Genomic DNA, 21,092 nt, shown 5'->3' with positions numbered 1-21,092 from the left:
TCTAAATTATGACCTTGCACTCTCTATGCTTCTCACTCCCTATGTTTTCACTCCCCTAGGCCCCTTCTATGCTTCACTCCCTAAGCTTGACCCCCCTATTTCCACACATTGCAGTTACACACATAGATAGTTTATATTCTACACTGGTCAGGTTGATCAGTGAGTTAATGTCTCATTCAGCCTTGTAATGCACTAAAATATAATTCGTTTAGTGGAGGTGATTATGGCTGCTCCAGTTCAGAATTTGTATTGTTATTTGTTGTTCTTCAATGATTCAAATAAAAAAAATGAATCAGTTTTGTCTTTGTGATGGGATGTTTGTAAAAAAGTACCTGAAGATCTGTTTTTTTCCAAAATAGTCTGTTATGCCTAAACAAAGCTCCATCCTTGAGTTTAGGCATTTTTGTAATGCATGAAAATATGTGGCAACAGTGGTTCAAGCAATGTGAAAAAGGGCCAAGAGGAAGGCTGCACAAGTACTGTACTAGACCATTTTTATAGGTGCCTATGAATCAAAATGTTCAAGACATAAGTAGGGACTTAAGATATTTCCACAGTTAAATCTGTGTTATACCAATTAATCAAAAATGATAATTTCAAGCATTTAAAAGGTTAGAGGAATCGGGCTTCATACAAAGTTCCAACTATTTATAGAGAATAAGCCAAGACTTTAATCGTTTCTCTAACCGTTCCACATCGAAGAACTTTGTCAACAAGGCCTCCATCTCTACAGAAAAGTCCAATGCAAGTATTTACAGAATGCTGTGTCTTAAATGAACCCAAAGTTTCTCACAACATGAGCACAAACATTCCCTTTAATAAACAAGTGTTTCTGCAAGATAACGTGGAACAATAGCAAGTTCAACAATAACAGTAGCTGGTGTTCCCTTATGCAAAATGACAGTTTCTGCTTAATTAGGACAGAAACATAAAGGAGCAGTTATAGGGGGAAAAAATATCTAAGAAAAACTATGTAGCAAAAGTACAGATTTACAGGGCAAAGCTAGCTGATAAATCAGTCTGACTTGTCAGCAAATGGTAACCATTCACTCACAAGCCTTTCACGCTTTATAACGAGGTGCTGAAAACATATTGCACAATTGGGGACAAAACATAAATACACATAAGATTTGTTTGTGATATGTGATTTATTGCATAAACTGTGTCAAACTAATATGATAAGTTATAAAATTTTAAAAGTGCAAATTTACATGACTTCAACATTTCTGTCTCTAAAACCTTAGTATTTTCAATGTTTCAGGCTGGAGTGGTTGTGTTTTGTTGCCTGGTTTTCCTTGTTTACCATTTTCATAACATTTTTAGGTGACAAATCAAAATGGACACACTGTGAAGTGCTGCAAAAAAGGGATCCCCATCGAGGGACTGAAAAGTGTTCACTTTAGATGCACTTATGTCAATGGTCTGTGATATCTTGAAGACACTGAAGCCCCACCACTGGAGACAATTTCAACTGAGTGAGACCAAACTGGGACGTCGGGTCTGATAAGATCTGCATTGCACTGGCCATCATTTATGAACACATAATTTAGATCAATTGATATAAAAAGTTTTAGATTTTTAGGATAAAATGCGGTAGTTTAGGAACATAATGTTTCTAAACCTTCAAAATCAATGTGTAAACATAAAAAATCTAATTGATGACTTTTTGGCAGATGCACAGGACATATACTTGTTGCGATGATGAATATATTATGTAATAATAATACTTTAATATTTTATTAAATCATATTTCAGTCTGTTAAGGGTTGTCCTCTGAATATCTGCCCAATAAGGCGGTGGTATTAGGACAAACTTGAAAGGGATGAGCCAAGCTCCACAGCAAAACTCTGTACACACACATAATGAAATCACACAATTTCTTAAAATACAAGAATTTATTAACAAAAATAAGTCAACTCAAAGTCAAACATTTTTCAATCAACAAACTCTTTGCTATGCTAACACAACACAACCCAACTAAACTACCAAGCAGAATGTAAGAATAATGAAGACCAATGGGCTATGTACAATATAAATAGGTGAAAGACCAGAGTAGTGATACAACATTACCATGTAGTAAATGTAGTTAAGTTCGTCTTGGAACTAACTTGGGGCAAAAATTGGTATGACTTTAAACAGTCGTTCACAATGTAAGATCAGATGAAACATTTTTTTGATAAAAACATTTTAAAGAATGATTTGCTGAATAAAACCAACCTTCTGAATGACCAATTCTCAACGGTGTTTAATTAGCTGCCCTTATGTGTTTATAGAAACATTATTAAGGAAATATTAAAATATTATTTTGAATAAGAACCAAACCTTTTGCATAAATGGGTCTTAATAGTGTTTAATTAGTTATCACATTTAGTAAAATAATATTTAAGGAAATAGTGCCTTTTAGATTGGAAACTAACAACCTTTCTGGGTAAATGATCTACAGCTGACTCATAAAGTGGCCGAGCCCGTGAACTTAGCCGTTAGCGGTTGGAGGTAACAAAAGAAACTTATAGCTTGTTATCAAAATCAAACACATGCATTTAAAATAACACTAATAAAAGGGTTGAAATGCATAAGCGGACAGCGCATTATGTGTTTAAAACCATCCTTTAAATAAAGTTTGTCTTAAGTTTAAAAACACAACACAGAACATATCCTTAGCTGACTGCTATTCTGCTAGCATTCCCTGTAGCTGAGTTTCTCAACACAAACAAAAACCAACGTCAATAAAAGAACATTATTTATATTATTCAACTCTACACTAATCTTCTCTGGCCAAACACTACCTCTTACGTGAACCGTGCTGAGGAGAAGTTGTCCAGGGGGACAAAGTTGAGGAAAGCATCCACGGTGAACAAAGGGTAAACTTGCAGCTCACCTCCGTAGCTGTGGGGTGGGCAGCTAGTTCTGAGGGCCTGGCTGAACTGCATGCAGAGTGGCATGATGTGTTGTGGTATCTTTGTCCTTTCTTCAGTCCGGGAAAGCCGCTCCACTTTCTGGAACACAGTTTGCTTCTGTAGACCTCAGAAAGAAAAGTCCAGCCACGCTTGCACCTTAATTACCCTGTTCATTAATGAATACCAGATACACAAACAGCAATTCAGTCCTACTTAACTTAGTGCATATTATCGTGTGATTGTATGACACTCTTGGATCCAGTTTGAAGAGTTATGTGTGTTTGCCAGCACAGAGACATTGGCGCGCTGTGTCTCTCCTTCCAGGTCTTCTTGGGACCTGCGTGGAAGAGGTCTGTTTGTTGGAACCCAGGGATTTTATTCAAACAGTGATGTCAAGGGAGGTCTGCTATTACTCCCTTCTTGTTCCTGTTCTTGGCTGTGCTAGAAGTGGGTTAATGTGATTTTTTGAAAGTTCCAGAAAAGTTCTTACTGGCCTTTAATGTTGTAACCCATGGCTAGGGTCCCAACATACTGCACTTCATAATGTATTCATCTTGTTTATATTAATCTGGACACGTAATTTATCGAACGTTGCTTATTTAACAGCAGTAAAAACAATTTGGTTCAAGTTGAAGGACCTAAACATAAACACTTAGTCTGATTTAGTGTTATGATTCTGGCATGTCTACTCTACCCTGTCTCCCTGGCTGCAATCAGCAGATTAGATGCACCTGGTGGCTGGTGCGGTGTAGTGCAATCTGTGGAATGCCAAGCACCTGTGTCTTCCCTGATATATACTGACTCTGACAAGCAGACGGTGCCAGATTTTTGAAAGCCATCGTGTGAGTAGATATCCAGCGTTCCTTCCTGTCTGATCATTGTTCTTGGCCTTGCCTTGCCTTGCCTTTTGGATTTATGCCTCTGCTTGCTCCCTGTCGGACTATTTGGATTTTGGTTGTCGACATTGTTTCCTGCATCTGGTTTATGCCTCTGCTTGCCCCTTGCCTGACGTCTCTTGTTCCGATCGTTGACCCTGTTTCTGTCCTTGGATTATTGAGCCAGCCTAGCCCTCGGATTTTTCAGCCTGGAGTCACTTCTTACCTGTGCTGTGGAGATCACCGCCTGCCGCCCACTGAGGTTTCCCCTCTGGGTTTCAAGTTCCACTCAAGACAAAAGCAGGTTAGTGGCTTTTCTGATCCCTGCAAAATCTAGAGAGACTACAAGTCACTAATCCCTCTTTCTGCCTCAGTGATTCCTGGAAGCTGTGAGGAGTGTTACTTGGGTGACGTTTTCCTGTGGCTGAATAAACCTTTTAAACTTTCAGTATTGTGTCTGGCTGAATCTTGGGTCCGCCTTTTTCTGATTCATAGCAAAAAAATCTGGCCAAAAATGGACCCATCGCCAGCACAACAGTGGCGTACCCACGTTGATGAGACCCTTTCCTGGTTGGGTTCCGGCATGGAGGAAATAATTTCCACATTACGTTCTGGCAATCTTGTCTTTGAGCCGCCACCGTCACAAAGAAACCACGCCCAAGAAGCAGAGGTAAGGGAGCCACGCCTCTCTCCGCCTGAGATGTTCAGGGGAGACTCAGACCAATGTCGAGCTTTTCTAACTCAGTGTGAAATTCATTTTGAGCTTCAGCCGTCATCCTTTCCCACTGAACGTTCCAAGGTGGCGTTTGTTATATCTCTGCTGGCAGGAAAGGCAAAACAGTGGGGAACTGCTGAATGGCATAACAGGTCTGCATCTTGTAATCTTTATGAAACTTTTTCCAAGGAACTCATTCGAGTTTTTGACCCGGTCATTCCATGTCGTGGATTATTGTCCCTCAAACAGGGTGATCTACCTGTCTCGACCTATATAATTGACTTTCATTTGTTGGCTGCAGAGAGCCGTTGGAACGAGGCAGCACAGATGGATGCATTCATGAAAGGATTAAACGAAGACATCAAGGATGAGCTAGCGACCCGTGACTATCCTTCTTCCCTGAAACAACTCGAGGTTTTGGCTGCTCGCATTGATATTCGGCTGGCAGAGAGAAGGAAGGAGAAGCGCCATGAGAAGGGTCGCTCATCATTAACTCAGGTTTCTGCACACCGGTATGAGAGAAGGAGTCGGTCACCTCTCACTGAGGAAAATTATAATTGTGAGCCCATGCAATTGGGCAGAACCAAGATTACCCCTGAGGAGAAAGATCGTTGGAGAAGATTCAAGCTCAGTTTTTATTGTGGAGAGAAGGGACATTTAGCACTCAGGTGTCCACTAAAAGGACAGGCTCAGCAGAGGAAGGGAGGTCTCTACTGAGCCGAAGTCAACTATCTGCCTCCTCCTTCTTGTTTCCAGCCCATTATCAAACCTCTTCTTTGTCTCTCCAGGGGGCCATGTTTATTGATTCAGGAGCAGATACTGAATTCATGGACGAAACATTTGCAAATAAGAACGCCATAAAACTTATTCCATCAGCTGACACAAGAAACGTGCTAGCTTTGGATGGTCACAGCATGAACAATTCACATCTCAGGACGGAGGAGATTACCTTAACAGTTGGAGGTAATCATCAAGAAAAAATAACTTTCATGATCATTAATTCACCTGAACTTCCTGTAGTCCTAGGGGCCTCCTGGTTGCAGAAACACAACCCTCACATCGACTGGAAGAAAAGAGAAGTTTTGGGTTGGTCAGAGTCATGTTCCGCTGACTGTCTTTTGTCTGCTGCTACGGAGGTCAGTGTGGAGAATGAGGATGAGGAGACCTATCCAGATTTAATCAAGGTACCGCAAGAATACCATGATTTAAAGGAGGTTTTTAATAAAATCAAGGCCACAGTTCTGCCACCCCACAGACCGTATGATTGTGCTATTGATTTGCTTCCTGGCACATCACCCCCTAAAGGCGGAACCTATTCATTGTCTGGTCCAGAGCACAGGGCCATGAAGAGTTATGTTGATGAGGCATTAAAGGCAGGGCACATTCAACCCTCTTCCTCTCCTGCAGGTGCTGATTTATATTTTGTTGGGAAGAAGGATGGTTCATTGAGACCATGCATTGATTATAGAGGCCTTAATGAGATAACAGTTAAAAATAGATATCCCTTACCACTCATGAACACAGCTTTTGATCAGATCCAGGGAGCCAAGATATTTTCTAAGCTGGATCTAAGGAATGCATATCTTCTGGTCCGAATCAGAGAAGGAGATGAGTGGAAAACGGCTTTCAACACGCCTATGGGCCATTATGAATACAAGGTCATGCCATTTGGACTTACTAATGCTCTTGCAGTTTTTCAGTCATTGATCAATGACGTTCTAAGAGACATGGTGGGTCAATTCGTATTTGTTTATCTTGATGACATACTGATTTATTCTCAAGATCTGAAAACCCACAGAAAACATGTCAGAGCTGTTCTCCTGCGTCTTCTCCAAAACCAGTTGTTCGTCAAGGCAGAAAAATGTGAGTTTCACATAACTACCACTTCCTTTTTAGGCTTCATCATTTCCCCAGATAAAGTGCTTGTCGACCCCTCCAAAGTTAAGGCCATATTGGAATGGCCTGTTCCAACTGATCGTAAGCAGCTTAAAAGATTTCTGGGCTTCGCTAACTTCTATAGGAGGTTTATTAGAAATTACAGCCTGGTTGCTACTCCCCTAAACACTCTTACCTCTTCCAAGGTGAAATTTGTGTGGAATAAGGATGCAGAGAAGGCCTTCAATAGGTTAAAGGAACTCTTCATGTCAGCTCCAGTGTTACGGTCTCCTGACCCAGAGAGACAGTTTATTGTGGAGGTGGATGCTTCAAGCACTGGGGTCGGAGCTGTATTAAGTCAAAGAGGTGAGGATGATCGTATTCACCCATGTGCCTTCTTTTCAAGGACTCTGTCACAGGCTGAGCGGAATTACGACGTGGGAGACAGAGAGTTATTGGCTGTCAAGTTGGCATTGACAGAGTGGAGACATTGGCTGGTGTGGACTGACCATAAGAACTTGGAGTACCGGAAATCAGCAAAACGGCTAAACCCCAGACAGGCTAGGTGGGCTCTGTTTTTCGGTCGTTTTAATTTCTCCCTGTCTTACAGGCCAGGGAGTAAAAATGGCAAACCTGACGCCCTATCCCGGATTCAAGAGCCTGAAAAATCTCAGTCTGCGGGTGAAGAGGAGTTTATCCTTCCTGAAACCGTCAGGTTGTCTGTGTCCCGAGTGGAGGTGGAAAGGGAGGTACAGGAAGCTATTAGGGATCTGCCTATCCCACCATCATGTCCACCTGACCGCTGTTTTGTCCCTGAACGCCTTGTGCCTAAGGTACTGGAGTCTTGTCATTGCTCTCGTTTAGCTTGTCATCCAGGAATCAGCAGAACCATTCAGACAGTTCAAACTCAGTTTTGGTGACCATCGCTGGTCAAGGATGTCAAAGACTTTGTTGTTGAATGCACTCAATGTTGTCGAGCCAAGCCTTCTCGTCGCCCCCTTTGCCAATTCCCCCTCGCCCATGGTCACATATTGCGATGGATTTTGTGACAGGTCTACCGGTTTCTAATGGTCACTCTGTACTACTAACCATAATTAACAGATATTCAAAGATGGTTCATCTGGTGCCCCTGGAGAAGCTTCCATCTGCTAATGAGATGGGTGAGATATTGACCCGAGAAGTTTTCAGGCTCCATGGAATCCCAAATGACATTGTTTCTGATAGAGGACCCCAATTTGTGTCACGTTTCTGGAAGGAGTTTTGTTCTTTGTTGGGAATTTCTGTTAGTCTTTCCTCAGGGTTTCATCCTCAGTCTGATGGCCAAACCGAGAGAGCCAACCAAGAAGCTGAAACCAAACTTCGTATATTATGTGAGTCTGACCCGACCAAGTGGTCACAAAATTTGCCCTTGGTTGAATACGCCATGAACTCTATGCAATCAAGTGCCACTGGTTTGTCTCCTTTTCATGTTGTTTGGTTTCCAGCCACCCATGTTTTCAGTTCAGGAAAGAGAAGCTAATGTTCTGTCCGCCCAAGCGGCTGCCCTAAGGTGCCAAAGAATATGCAGAAAGGCCAGGAGGTCGATGATCAGAATGTCACTGGTTCAGTCAAGAAGGGCCAACCGGAGACGGATCCCTGCCCCTAAGTACCAGGTGGGGCAGAAAGTTTGGCTCTCCGCCAAGGACCTCTCATTAAGGGTAGAATCCCAGAAATTGGCACCCCGATTTGTTGGACCTTTCCCAATCTCCAAGATCATCAACCCTGTCACTGTATGACTGAGATTACCCAACTCCATGAGGATTCACCTCACGTTCCACGTTTCTCAGGTCAGTACTGTGTCTGGCTGAATCTTGGGTCCGCCTTTTTCTAATTCACAGCATTTAGTTAATGAAGAATGTGGCAAAATCATTAATTGAAAGTGATCCTTAGCTTCTCTACTTAACACATTTAAAGTGGCAATTTATTAATCAGGCATTCAAAACCTGATTTTGATGAACATTCTTTAGGATTTAAAGAATCCATGTAAATCTGATTCCAAGGCTAAATATATGTGTTGTAACAGGGTTTCAAAATGTTTAATTTTGACACCTGTAAAATTATAGTTTATCATTCTTATACAAATAACTTAAATTTAATTGACACAGTACTGTCATAATAAATTAATATTAATTTGTTTGTTCTTTAATTAGAATATGCCTCATGTTTAAGCTGGTCCTCAAATATTTTATTTTTTTTGTTTCATTAAAGATAGACATCTTAGTGAAAATACACAATTTAGGAATGAGCTTAAATCCAGGGAGTCCAACTCCAGTCCTGAATAATTATTTTCCTGCATTTCTTCTCCGACCCAACTGCCTCAAATGGCTGAATTCCCTCATCAGCACGTCATTCAGCTCTGCAGAGGCCTGGTAACAATCAAATCATTGGGTTCATGTGTGTTGTAGATGGTATGCAGGATAGTAGATCTCGAGGACTGGACTTGGGCACCCCTGGCATAAATGATGAGGGCATAAATCAGCAGAAATACCTTCAAATATTAAACTCAATGGTTGACAAGGCACTGTCATTTTTGCATTTGTCCTGTTTAGCAATGTGACATAAGTAAAATAACAAGAAGTATAAATTATCTATAAAAAAACCAAAACATTAATTTTTTAACTCTAAACTGACATGGCCATGAGTTCCACATTCTACTGAAACCACATGTGGTTTTACTGAGAAGATCCTTTTGAATTTTTTTAGTTACTTCTGTGTTTTATTTGATCTCATATTTCAAAGATGTTTGGTGGTATTTTGACAGCTGCAACAAACTATCTGAACTGTAATAAAACACTGCATGGATTCCAGAATAAATAGGAAAATAAATACATGAAAGTAATTTATAAAGATTAGTACAAACCAGAATGAACTGATTTCATCAGTGAATATATACAGCACTCATTAAGTTGCTATAAACAAAACAAACACATAACCTAGTTATTGTGTTTGGTCAAAATGTTGAAAATGAAAGATACTTTTTATCAATCCTGTCATTCCTGCAGAACTGCTGCATTACCTGCCACAACCACCAAAAATGACTGAAAATGAGCACATTGACTGAAGGATACCCCACCCATCCAGCCAGAAAATAAGACATTTTACTTATTTTCATATTGGATTTGCATTTCTCCAAAACTGAATTACATGCACTGAATTGACTAGTTTATGCAATACGAACAGAATATCTCATTAATGGGAGGCGGACATGCATAGAAACCAATCAGATGGAAAAGTTCAAACAACAGAATAAAAACCTTGAGCTCCATGAACACAAACTCTTGCTCTGTCTAATGTTCATGTTGTTTTTCTTGTTTTTTTCTTGTGAAATCTAGATATGTGTAGACAATCGTTACTTCAAGGGGAAAAACCAGCTGGCCAGTAACTTAAACGTATAAACTTGGACATTTAAATCAGACCCTTAAACTTAAATTAAAAACTTAAAGCATGACAACACACCTGAATTTATGTGATATTTGTACTGAATATGCAGTGCACACACATTTCTTTAGGCAGCTTTGCTCTCTCCATCACATCCAAAAAATACATTGGGTAAAAATTCTTCTTTTAGTTTCTAGGTGTTTTCTGCAGTCAAGTGCCCACTTTTGAAATGAAGCAGTAGTCTCGTTGGAGCTTAGGGCCAATGCAGGGGTATTTTATATAATACCTTAATATTTACAGCGAGGCAGAAAAAGTCTCTCAGTGCTGATACCTAGATATAGATTCAGTGTGATACATGAAGAGAGTGGACCAACAGGAAACAAAAAAATGGGTTTATAGGTAACAAGTAAGTAACAGTGCATGTTGTATTGTTAAAAAGAAAACATGTGATTTTATTCTTTATTGACATTTGAATTTAATGAAGTGCAAAGTGACAGCAGCCAGTTCTTTTCTGATGTTTAAAGATGGCTTCAGGTCAGGGTCATAGATAAAAGCTTCTTTTCATTATTTCTCTTTACTGAGTGATCCTGCGAAATGGGGTTTTAGATTGAAGCTTCTTTGCCACCAGCACTCTTTCCTTTGTGCATCTTTGAAAATGCACAGAGACAACGACACACAACCCCTACTCCTGAGCTCCTAACAGTCAACTGACACAAGTCTGCAGGATGACAAATGAATACTGTTACTCAGCTAAACACCTACCTGCACTTTTATTAAAGTCATGTTCTGCAGTTCCATGTTTCACTTTGTTTACTGTGTGGTTACAGTGCTCAGAGCAGCTTTTTCCACTCTTAAGCAGAACTGTGCACAACTCTCAAAATTTTCATATGCAGAAAACAAACATTTATAAGGCTTACTCTAAATAGAAAATAACGAGCTATATTTAAATAGAATAATGCATTCCTGATATTTGAATACAATTGCTACAATTGTCATAGTTCTATTTTTGGGGTGGACCAAAAGGCAGACAAGCACGGAGAAAAGCAGAGAGGTGGTCAAAAACTCCTTTAATTTAAAGCGAGTCCACTTACATGCAGGCGAGGTGCAGGGTGACAAGATTCTCCAGTTCAAGGACAAAATCCAAAAGACATCTCATGAGGACATTGAAAAGACATAACGACACCACGTGGAACAAAGGACGAAGGCAAACTTAAATACAGACAAAGGTGGACAAGAAACAATAGGACAGGTAATCAGAGGAACAGGGAACAGGTGACACAAGGAGGCTGGGAGGCAGAGGGAGCAGGTGAAACAGATTAACCAATAAGGAGAAACACAGACCCAAGCAGAACAGGAGAAAAGATGACTAGAACAAAAGTAAACAGTAACTAAAGCTAACCTGTTAAAGGAGGAATTGGAGAATAAAGATAAACAGAAGAAACAGAGCTAAGAGGGACAATGAATGTAAAGGGAACAGAAACTGAGTAATTAACTAAAAGAGGAAAACTAATGATGAGAGGAGAACAGACAGGGAGGCAAAAGGAAACCAGAATTGTCCGAACACAAAGTGATGAACAAGAATACAAAACTTCAAACAAGAGCATCTAGTAAAACAAATACACCAAACCACAAACAAAGTCCAAAATCTCACATCCTGACAACAATAAATAAAACACTTCTGACAAGAGGAAGTGGTTGGGTGAACCTGCAACCCTTTGCCCTTCACACCACCCTGCGTTGCCCATCTATCTGTGGGCCATTAGGAGAGCAGGCGAGGGAGTGAGTGTCACTTTGCATTAGTGCAGCTGCCTTGTCCATCCTTTCCATCCTGTCTGATAGGATGCAGTCTTATATCATAACCTGCTGTGTCAAATTCTTGAATCACACAAGCCTCACTGGGCATTATTGCTCCTGTCCTGATTCTAATCACGCTAATGCTTCCCATTATGCAAAGGGTCGAACATAATGTCTTGGTGAAAATACCGAGATCATGATCACGTATGGGGATCTTAGCAAATTTGCTGTATCAGCAGCTGCAGAGCTTCTTATGTCCAGCTATAAACACAATGATGATGATTTGGTAAACTGGAGCGCCAGTTCTCCTCCTGATTGGGGAGGTACTTAGAATTTTGAGAGAAAGTCCTTCTTTTTAGAGTGGATGAGAAAACTGTAACATGTGATTTGAACATTATTGTTTCTTTATAAGTTCACGTCTAATATGATTTTAGTATTTAATATTTGTTCAGATAAACAGCTACCTCAACACACCTCTTGAATCTGTGGCATTATAGCTGTGTGCACAGGAATGTTTTATCAGATCTGTCAGATATTACTTTCTGGAGCTGCAGGGCAAACATTATGCAAGATTTTCTTTTCTTTTCTTTTCAAATAATGTTAATGATTCATGTGCTTTTTCAGCAGCATTCATGATAATATAATTAATTAATTAATATAATAATATATGCTTTACCATAGTGTGTTACAAATGATAACCACAATATTTACACATATGAAAGAGCAACATAAAGTGGCACATAATTGTGATTTTATTCAGTTTTGTATGAATAAAAATCTGAAAAGTGAATTCCTTAAAGTTTTTGCAGTTGTATTTAGCAACCCTGAAACAATACTTTGTACAACTACAGGGGTCTGCACCTTTATAATCCAAAGAGCCATTTTAGGCCTCCATTCATCTAAAAAAAACTTGTTTAGAGCTGCAAACATTTGAAAAAGACAGCTTATAATTTTTGATAAATATCTACTAAAGGGAATTTGTTTTAATTTTTAAAAAACCAACATTTTATAAAATTTTTAGGTTTTCAAGTAAAGAGACACAAAACCTTGGCAAAAAGAGAAAGGATAGATTTTTTTCAATGGGATGTTGATATTTGTGGAAAATTATTTTAAAAAGCACATAGTTTTCAACCCAATGCCATGACACATAGATTTAAAAAATATTACTTGTACTTTAAATGTACCAGCCCTCGGCCAGGGATGTATTCAATTCCCACCTCCGGGAGAGCTTTGACCAGATTCCATCTATTGTCGATGCTGCTGCCCGTAGCTGCGGCCGTAAGGTCTGCGGTGCCTGTCGCGGCGGGAATCCCCGAACCCGGTGGTGGACATCAGCAGTAAGGGACGCTGTCAAGCTGAAGAAGGAGTCCTATCGGCTGTGGTTGGCTTGTGGGACTCCTGAGGCGGCTGACGGGTACTGTGAGGCCAAGCATGCCACAGCCCGGGCTGTGGTAGAGGCAAAAACCCAAGCCTGGGAGGAGTTCGGTGAGGCCATGGAGAAGGACTACCGGTTTGCCTCGAAGCGATTCTGGCAAACCGTCCGGCGCCTCAGGATGGGGAAGCAGTGCTTCGCCAACACTGTTTACAGTGGGGGTGGGAGGCTGCTGACCTCGACTGGGGACATTATCGGGCGGTGGAAGGAGATCTCCTTAATTCTGCCATCTCCCATTCCCTGGTGGAAACAGAGGCTGGAGACTCGGGGTTAGACTCTTTCATCACCCAGGCTGATGTCACCGAGGTGGTTAAAAAGCTCCACAGTGGCAGGGCTTCGGGGGTGGATGAGATCCGCCCTGAGTACCTCAAGTCTCTGGATGTTGTAGGGCTGTCATGGTTGACACGCCTCTTCAACATTGCGTGGCGGTCGGGGACAGTGCCTCTGGACTGGCAGACTGGGGTGGTGGTCCCCCTTCATAAGAAGGGTGACCGGAGGGTGTATTCCAACTACAGGGGGATCACACTCCTCAGCCTCCCTGGTAAGGCCTACGCCAGGGTATTGGAGAGGAGATTCCAGCCGATAGTCGAACCTCGGCTTCAAGAGGAGCAGTGTGGTTTTCGTCCCGGCCGTGGAACACTGGACCAGCTCTATATCCTCTACATGGTACTCGAGGGTTTGTGGGAGTTTGCCCAACCGGTCCACATACGTTTTGTGGACACAGAACTGTGTCCATCATGTTGCCCTTTGGGGGGTGCTCCAGGAGTATGGAATCAGGGGGCCTTTATTTGGGGCCATCCGGTCCCTGTACGAGCGGAGCAGGAGTTTGGTCCGCATTGCCGGCACTAAGTCGGACCTGTTCCCGGTGCATGTTGGACTCCGGCAGGGCTGCCCTTTGTCACTGGTCCTGTTCATAACTTTTATGGACAGGATTTCTAGGCGCAGCCAAGGGCCAGAGGGGGTCTGGTTTGGGGACCAGTGGATTTCTTCTCTTCTTTTTGCAGATAACGTGGTCCTGCTGGGGCGGTTCGCAGCCGATTGTGAAGCGGCTGGGATGTAGATCTGCTCCTCCAAATCCGAGGCCGTGGTTCTCGACCGGAAAAGGGTGGCTTGTCCTCTTCAGGTTGGAGGGGAGTTCCTGCCTCAAGTGGAGGAGTTTAAGTATCTCTGGGTCTTGTTCACGAGTGAAGGAAGAATGGAGCGGGAGATCGACAGACGGATTGGTGCGGCTGCCGCAGTACTGGGGGCACTGTGCCGGTCCGTTGTGGTGAAGAGAGATCTCAATGCAACTCAGAAGGAAAAATAAAATGTTATCTCAATTAAAAAAAAATCAAAAGTATTATTTGCCAAATAAGAAATGAATAACTTTTGTACAATTGATTGTTAATGTTGTTGATCATCCATCTCTGACTAATTTTGATTGAAGTCACTGACAATGCGACGTGATGATGTCACATCCACAGTAGCTGTTCAGCTAACACAGTAAATTTAGCAACATTTTTATTTCCACATGTACCTTGAAACATCATTAACCTTTTTTTTTTAAATAAAACTCAATATCCTAGGTCCTCCCTCCTAGCAGACGTATAACAATCCCTATTCCAACAAACTCAAACATTTACTTAAATAACTGTGACTATTTGTAGTTTTTCATATTCTGGCACAAAAACTTTTTTAGCACAGTTTGTACATTTGTTAATATTATCTTACTCTGTTGCATATTATTCATAGTCTGAGTTTACTGGTTTGATAACTGTACTTTTTCATTTACGTTGTACAATTCACCTTACTGAACAGTCTTAGTGTGAATAATATTATTGCTATCTTTATATGTATTTGTGTGCTTCCATTTTTCTGTCACTTTGGTGCTGGTACATCTTAATTTTCCCAATGAGGATAAAGGATATTTCTAGTTCAGCGACTGAACCCTGAGTAAGAATTTTGGAAATTAAAACACTGTTTGACAATGAAAACACAGCTTGTTTTGTGTTTTCATGCATAAACTTAAACTTTTGGACCTTTAACCACATTATTTATACATATAGTTCACATAAGTGGTTGTGTCAGGGCAGAGAAAATTGGTTTAGGATAAAATAATTCAAATATTTTTATTTCAATGTGTTTTGCTTTGTGGTGCTTAAACTATTTGAGTACTAGCAGGCTACCTAGCCTTGATGCTACAGATTTGTTTTGGGTTAGGTTTTTGAAGTTAACCCAAACTTTACTTCAATGAGTGGTTTAAACGCTGATGGTCTGGCAATGTGAGCTTGCTCAATTTTATCTGTGTTTTCCAATCTCTTCTCAATAACCTGCATAAAAAAAGTCAACATACTGTAGTCCTAAGCATGTTAAATCATGTTTCCTTTAGCAGCTAAAAGCTTAAGCTCCAACGCTAACATATTACCAACCTTTAGTTCAGTTGTGTATAAAATGCGATTTATTCTGTATAATTCTGTATAAAATGTGTATTAATTAAAAAGTTTTTATTAAATTATTTTATTGGAATTTTTGATTTGTGTTAGATTTAACTATCTCTTTCTCATATACTAACAGGGGATGTGGATTCAAATATTAAGAAAACATACATAGAAGCTTCATACCGACAGTAACATGGTAAAAACTAAAGTCACCTTTCTTTTTTTGCAGCACTTGTGGCCTTTATTTTTTGACATTTTTTTTTTTTTTTTTGACAGTAAGCAGATAGGAAATGGTGGAAAGGTGTGCAGAAAACGTCACCGGGGCCAGGGTTCGATCCCGCGACAGCGTGCATCGAGGACTAAGGCCTCCGTATATAGGTTGCACACTTAAACCCTATACCACCAGCACCGCACCCTAAAGTCAACTTTCAATAAAACTTTATGCCCATTACCTCCATGTGTAGCAACAATTGAACCTCGATAATCATGCTAGGTTTAGTTAGAGATGCTATGAGCAGACAGTTTCTGATAACATCCTAAGTGTAGAAAACAGAAACTATTCTCAATCTAACACACTCTGAAGCATTTTCTGAAGTGCATATAAGTGATCATGTAATATGGGCGAGGTATGTCTCCGCAGTGATTAGCTAGCTTTTTCTTCTCTTTGAGGAGAAATTATTTAATTAGCTTGGCCTTTCCAAGGAGCTTAACCTTTTAAAATGTCAGGTGAGGAGGTTTAAAATAAGTGTGTCATATTCTCAGAGAATTCCTGTTTTGGAGAAAGGATGATGACCTATTGAAGGGATAAGAAAAGAATATCTGACAGTGATGAATCTTATAACTGTGGCAATTTGTTATAGCTTAGATATTTTCCTGGAAATTCCTTTGTAAAGCAGAGCACCAGTTTAGCTAAACAGACAAATCAAGAGGCTGGGCTACCAACCATCTGCCTAGATTTTTTGAGAACTTATGGACCCTGTCATATTAAGTTTGTACCTGGTTGGGTCTTTCTAAACAACTTTAGACCAAAACTAGGTTAACTGGATGGACAGTGGAGGATAAAGTACAGCTTTCCCTTTCAGTGACAGGCCCATTTGTTTGATCTGTGACGGATCAAGCCCCCCACCTTTCTTCTGTGGGTTTCCTCTGCCTTTGTTGTCACCACTGTAGCTGTCTTTACTAACCATTGCCATTCATGTCAAATAAATGAGGTGTTCTATTGCCATTGTTGCCATGGCTTCACCACTATTCAGGATAAACCTAACTAAATGCGAACCATCCTTCAAGGACATGCCTACATGTAGAGCCAGCGCAGCTCATCTATAAAGCCAGCTGTCAAAGTGGATTGAATCATGCGGATGACACATCCAGTGCACTTTACTTCTGTAAGGAATAAAAAAAAAGAAATGTAAAAATTTAATGACTCTAAGAGGAATGTGGTGTTCAGGAAAAGAGATGTGAAAAAATGTGCTCAGCTGGAGTGTGTTGAATTTTTTCACTATAGTATGGGATGTTAAAAATAAAGCAATAGATTGTGCTTTAAAATCTTGTGTTTACCATGGAAATGTCTTATTTTTTGGTTAGATTTAAGCTTTTCTTGCATTAGTGGTTTTAATACTTTAAACACAGCATTAGTGGTTTTAATACTTTTAACACAGCATGACAGTTTATTGTTAATTCCATTTTTATTTAGAAAGACAATCCTAGTAAATTTTATAGTTTAAAAGTTAAAAAAACAGCATCTGTGATTCTGCTGCTCACCTTAGTAAATATGTCATACATCTCCTGCCTGACTCAATATATAATTTATTCAATGTATGCACAGAGGCCAAACTTGTGACATTCACAAAGAGGTGGGGACACTTTATCAAATCAATCCACCAGCCTTTTCTTTTTCGGGATAGTATTTCCTATAAGAGCTATCACAGCACCATCAGCTGACACTAATCTAAACCATTTGCCACTCACTCACCTATAAAACATAGTGCTGTTCTGTCTTTTTTACAATCTAGAGAAAGATATAGTCACCATGTCAAATATTTGCAGCACGTCGTTGGAACAGCTATTCTTTCAGCTATTCAATAAAGTCATATGATGTGTTTTGAAATGCAAAGTCTAAAAACAAAAAAGCTCTGAGCCACAGAAATTTCACATCCTGCTTAGAAAAAGGAAAATGTTTCATTCTGCAACAGTCAGGCGTCTCAGTGTTAAGAACCACACATATTGTGCTTTTAAAGGAAATGTGATGCAACGTGGTGAAAACAGGAACTTATCTTAGTACTTTGGAAAGATTTTGTTGGAATCAGTTTAACAAAAGTGCAGAAATTTCCTGAGTCCTAACATTAGACATGTCATTTCAGTAGTACAGTGACTTGCAAAAGTATTCATACACAATAAACTTTTCCATATTTCTTTTTTTTTTTTAACAAATAACATTCTTGAAATTGTGCATTTGTATTTAGACCTTTTTAGTCTAATATCCTTAAGTACAGTCCAGTGCAAATAATTGCCTTCAGAGTCCACCTTTGTGTAATTTAATCTCAGTATAAATCTGGCTGTTCTTTGAGGACCTCACATGTTTGTTTAGTAAAGAAACAGGATAAGAAATACCAAGCAACACACCAGAGAGGTCCCAGATAAAGTTGTGGAGAGGTTTTGCAGGGTTAGACTATAAAATAACATCCTTATATGTGATCATCTCACAGAGCACTGTTCAATCCATAATCAAAACATGAAAATATGACAAATGTACTAAAACATGGCCCTTTACCTAATCTGACAGGCCAGGAAAGGACAGCAATAGTAGGAGAAACAGCAAAGAGGGGAACAATAACTCTGGAGGAGCTGCAGATTTACAGCTTAGGTGGGAGAATCTGTCCATTGGACACCTATTAGTTATGTGTTTCCCAAATCTGGACTTTAGTTAGGCTGTGTTGAAAACTATATGATTGAATTTTAATTCACATTTCAGCACCACCACAACCGTATAATATCAGAATTAGCAAAGCTCATGGCTCTCTCTCAAGTTTAGATGCAGCAGCAGCAGGTCACTCATCTCCAGATGATAGCACTGGAGATGTGAGAAAGGTTACCTTACAGAGGCAGTTGTGTATTTATAATCGTCTGTAGCTGACTGAACTGAAAGGATCACACTTACGTGAAATATTTTTGGTTTGTTTATTCTTGTTATGTTGGCTTTTAGACATCTTCTCAATATAGAGCTAAATCTGAGATCATATTTACTATCTTTTTCTACAACCATTGTGTTGGGGCCCAGCCATGAGATAGAACAAGGACTGCACAACACATAGAAAAGAGAGTGGTAAAAACTCTAAATCTCAGAATACATAGTTTTAATCCATCGTCCTGCACAGCTACCAGGAAGGAGGAGTTTCACAGAACGAATCCCCATGATGTCAAAGAGCTACAAGACTATGCACGGCAGCATTTGTTTCTCTGGTTGCATACGGGAACAAGTGCGTGAATGTGTTGATCTCCCTGGCCCAGTAAAAGACCACATCTTTGCATGCTGCCAGCGATCATACCCACATTAATATTTGTATTTATGGTATTTAATGGCAAATCTCTGACGTTAATCGGGTTACTAAACGAGGACCGCTATTTGCTTTGTTGACAGCTGAGCCGCTAACTCCAGATGTGACATCATCACCCCTGCTGTTAAGACGGTCAAATTGTGAGTCTAAATCTATTCGTTTGCCATCTTGTGAGTTCATAAATCCATTTAAAAATAATTCTCTAGGATGGCTGATTACACAACGTTAAGAATTGATTGTCAAAAGGGTTATTGATTTCCAATTCAGAAAATAATATTTAAAAAACTATAATAATAATAGTTGAATGTTACTAGCCTAGTTAAAGCATTTGCTAAATCAAGTATTTTAACTTGACTTTGAATTATTCTGTTAATAAATTCTTATATTTTGAAAAGAAGTTGTCTGTGTTTATGTGTGCAGGGCTTGCTGTTTGAGAAAGCCAGTGCATAAATGCACTCCTTAATCTATTGTTCTAGACTACCACACCTCATCAGCAGGTATTCATAAAACAATACATGACAGAGAATGAGAGCTGTTTGGCTATTAATTCCTGATACTTAGGTGCCCCAACTTGGTCATTTTGAGCTAACTGACCAACTTTGTCAATGATTGCCTTTGACAATTATTAAGTTGTTCAATAGTTATTCAGACGAACCAAACTTATTGTTGCACAACAATAGGTAAAACATCCATGAGAGATATAGATAAGGAGAACATGGTGGCCCATCAAGATGGTACATAGATGGTGTCCGGAATGTGTAGCTACTCCCCTGGCCAGAGCTACTATAGAATGGTTTGGATATCTTTCACTGCAATGAGAGCTGTAAGTTTACTGACCATTGAATTATGGTAGCAGAATATACATATCATGTTGTTATATAAATCCCCATGAAATACATGTGTGTGGTCTTAGCATCACAAAAGGGGAAAGGTTTAAGGTGTATGAATATATTTGCAAGGCACTGCATGGTTTTTTGTTTTAGAGATAATTTAAATCATTTTGGAAATGCTGTTTTAAGTTTCTGCAGTTTCTTTTACATAAAACATTGTCTCGCATGAGTCTTTAGAAGTGGCAACCTTTCAGAGCCTGGGCTGCAGCTTTAGTTTGGCCACTGCAGAATCATACCATGTAGATAGCTTTAAAGGCCTTGTTGCCCCACAGGTGATGTTTATAAGCCTTGTAGACCTTCTAATTATAGCAGCACTTGTATGCCAAAGTGAGCAGTGCTTCTTATTTCCAATACCACCCACCATAGTCGCTGACAGCACACCACATGAAAACAGTCAAATGTTCCTCGAATTTCAGGAAATTTTACATAAAATTCATATTCCATGGAGTGGAGGTGATATTTAAAAAATGCTTCAGTTTTATTTGTGGCTGGGTTTGGCACTTTTAAGAAGCATCAATGAGAAATGCTGCATTTGAGTTACAGTTGGGTTATTTTCATTCATGCCCTGCTCAACTGTCCCTGTGCATGCACTGCATTGGCTTGATTATAGTTTTATCTGTCAAATAAATGCTCAGGAAGAGCTGACATGACATTGTATTAAAAATCTAATTTCATATTGATTGACAGTATGTGCTTGCATGAATCCTGTATTATGGGTTCCTAAACTACTAAAGCACATTGAGGCATTATTTGTATTAAAAAAAAAAATTAGACCATTTGCTTGGCAGCAATTAGCTAAGCTTCTCCAACTTTGGAAATTTAATTGCAGGTACAGCAGAATTGGCTAACAATAGGATAAGTGAAGCATTGCAGTGCATGTGAGATTAACAAACAGCAGTGGCTTCACTGCAAATGAAGCAGCAAAATGCTAACAAAAAATATTCACTACCTACTGACCACTTTATTCCCTGATCATTAAATGACATGCAATATTAATTACCTCAGCAAATTAATGTTTCATTACATTCTTCCTTCGAAGAGGTGATACATAGACTATCTAGAGAATGTTTGCCATTTATTATATGCTGCAAGCTTCAGTGGGTTAATTTCTTAAAATGCTTGACCTTGAAATATGTCTTTATGGGTCCTTGTTTGTTGGAAAGGGAAACGTGATTGAGTGCTATTAAGCTAATATCACGTACTCAGTGTGCTTGAAAGCATGTATG

General features: G+C 39.8%; 1 long non-coding RNA gene across 1 annotated transcript in view; it reads left to right on the top strand.

Annotated features, from left to right (window-relative positions):
• Positions 1-15,864, top strand: part of LOC124860994 — a 30,867-nt gene extending 15,003 nt beyond the window's left edge. The window contains exons 3-4 of the long non-coding RNA XR_007036534.1: positions 15,559-15,618; positions 15,699-15,864. This is a non-coding gene — a long non-coding RNA (uncharacterized LOC124860994). The remainder of the gene's footprint in view (positions 1-15,558; positions 15,619-15,698) is intronic.
• Positions 15,865-21,092: the final 5,228 nt, after the last annotated feature.

Source organism: Girardinichthys multiradiatus, chromosome 23 (genome assembly GCF_021462225.1).
Source record: "Girardinichthys multiradiatus isolate DD_20200921_A chromosome 23, DD_fGirMul_XY1, whole genome shotgun sequence".
Lineage (NCBI taxonomy): Eukaryota > Metazoa > Chordata > Actinopteri > Cyprinodontiformes > Goodeidae > Girardinichthys > Girardinichthys multiradiatus.
The sequence above is the reverse complement of the archived record's forward strand: the minus strand, read 5'-3'. Positions and strand labels throughout refer to the sequence as shown.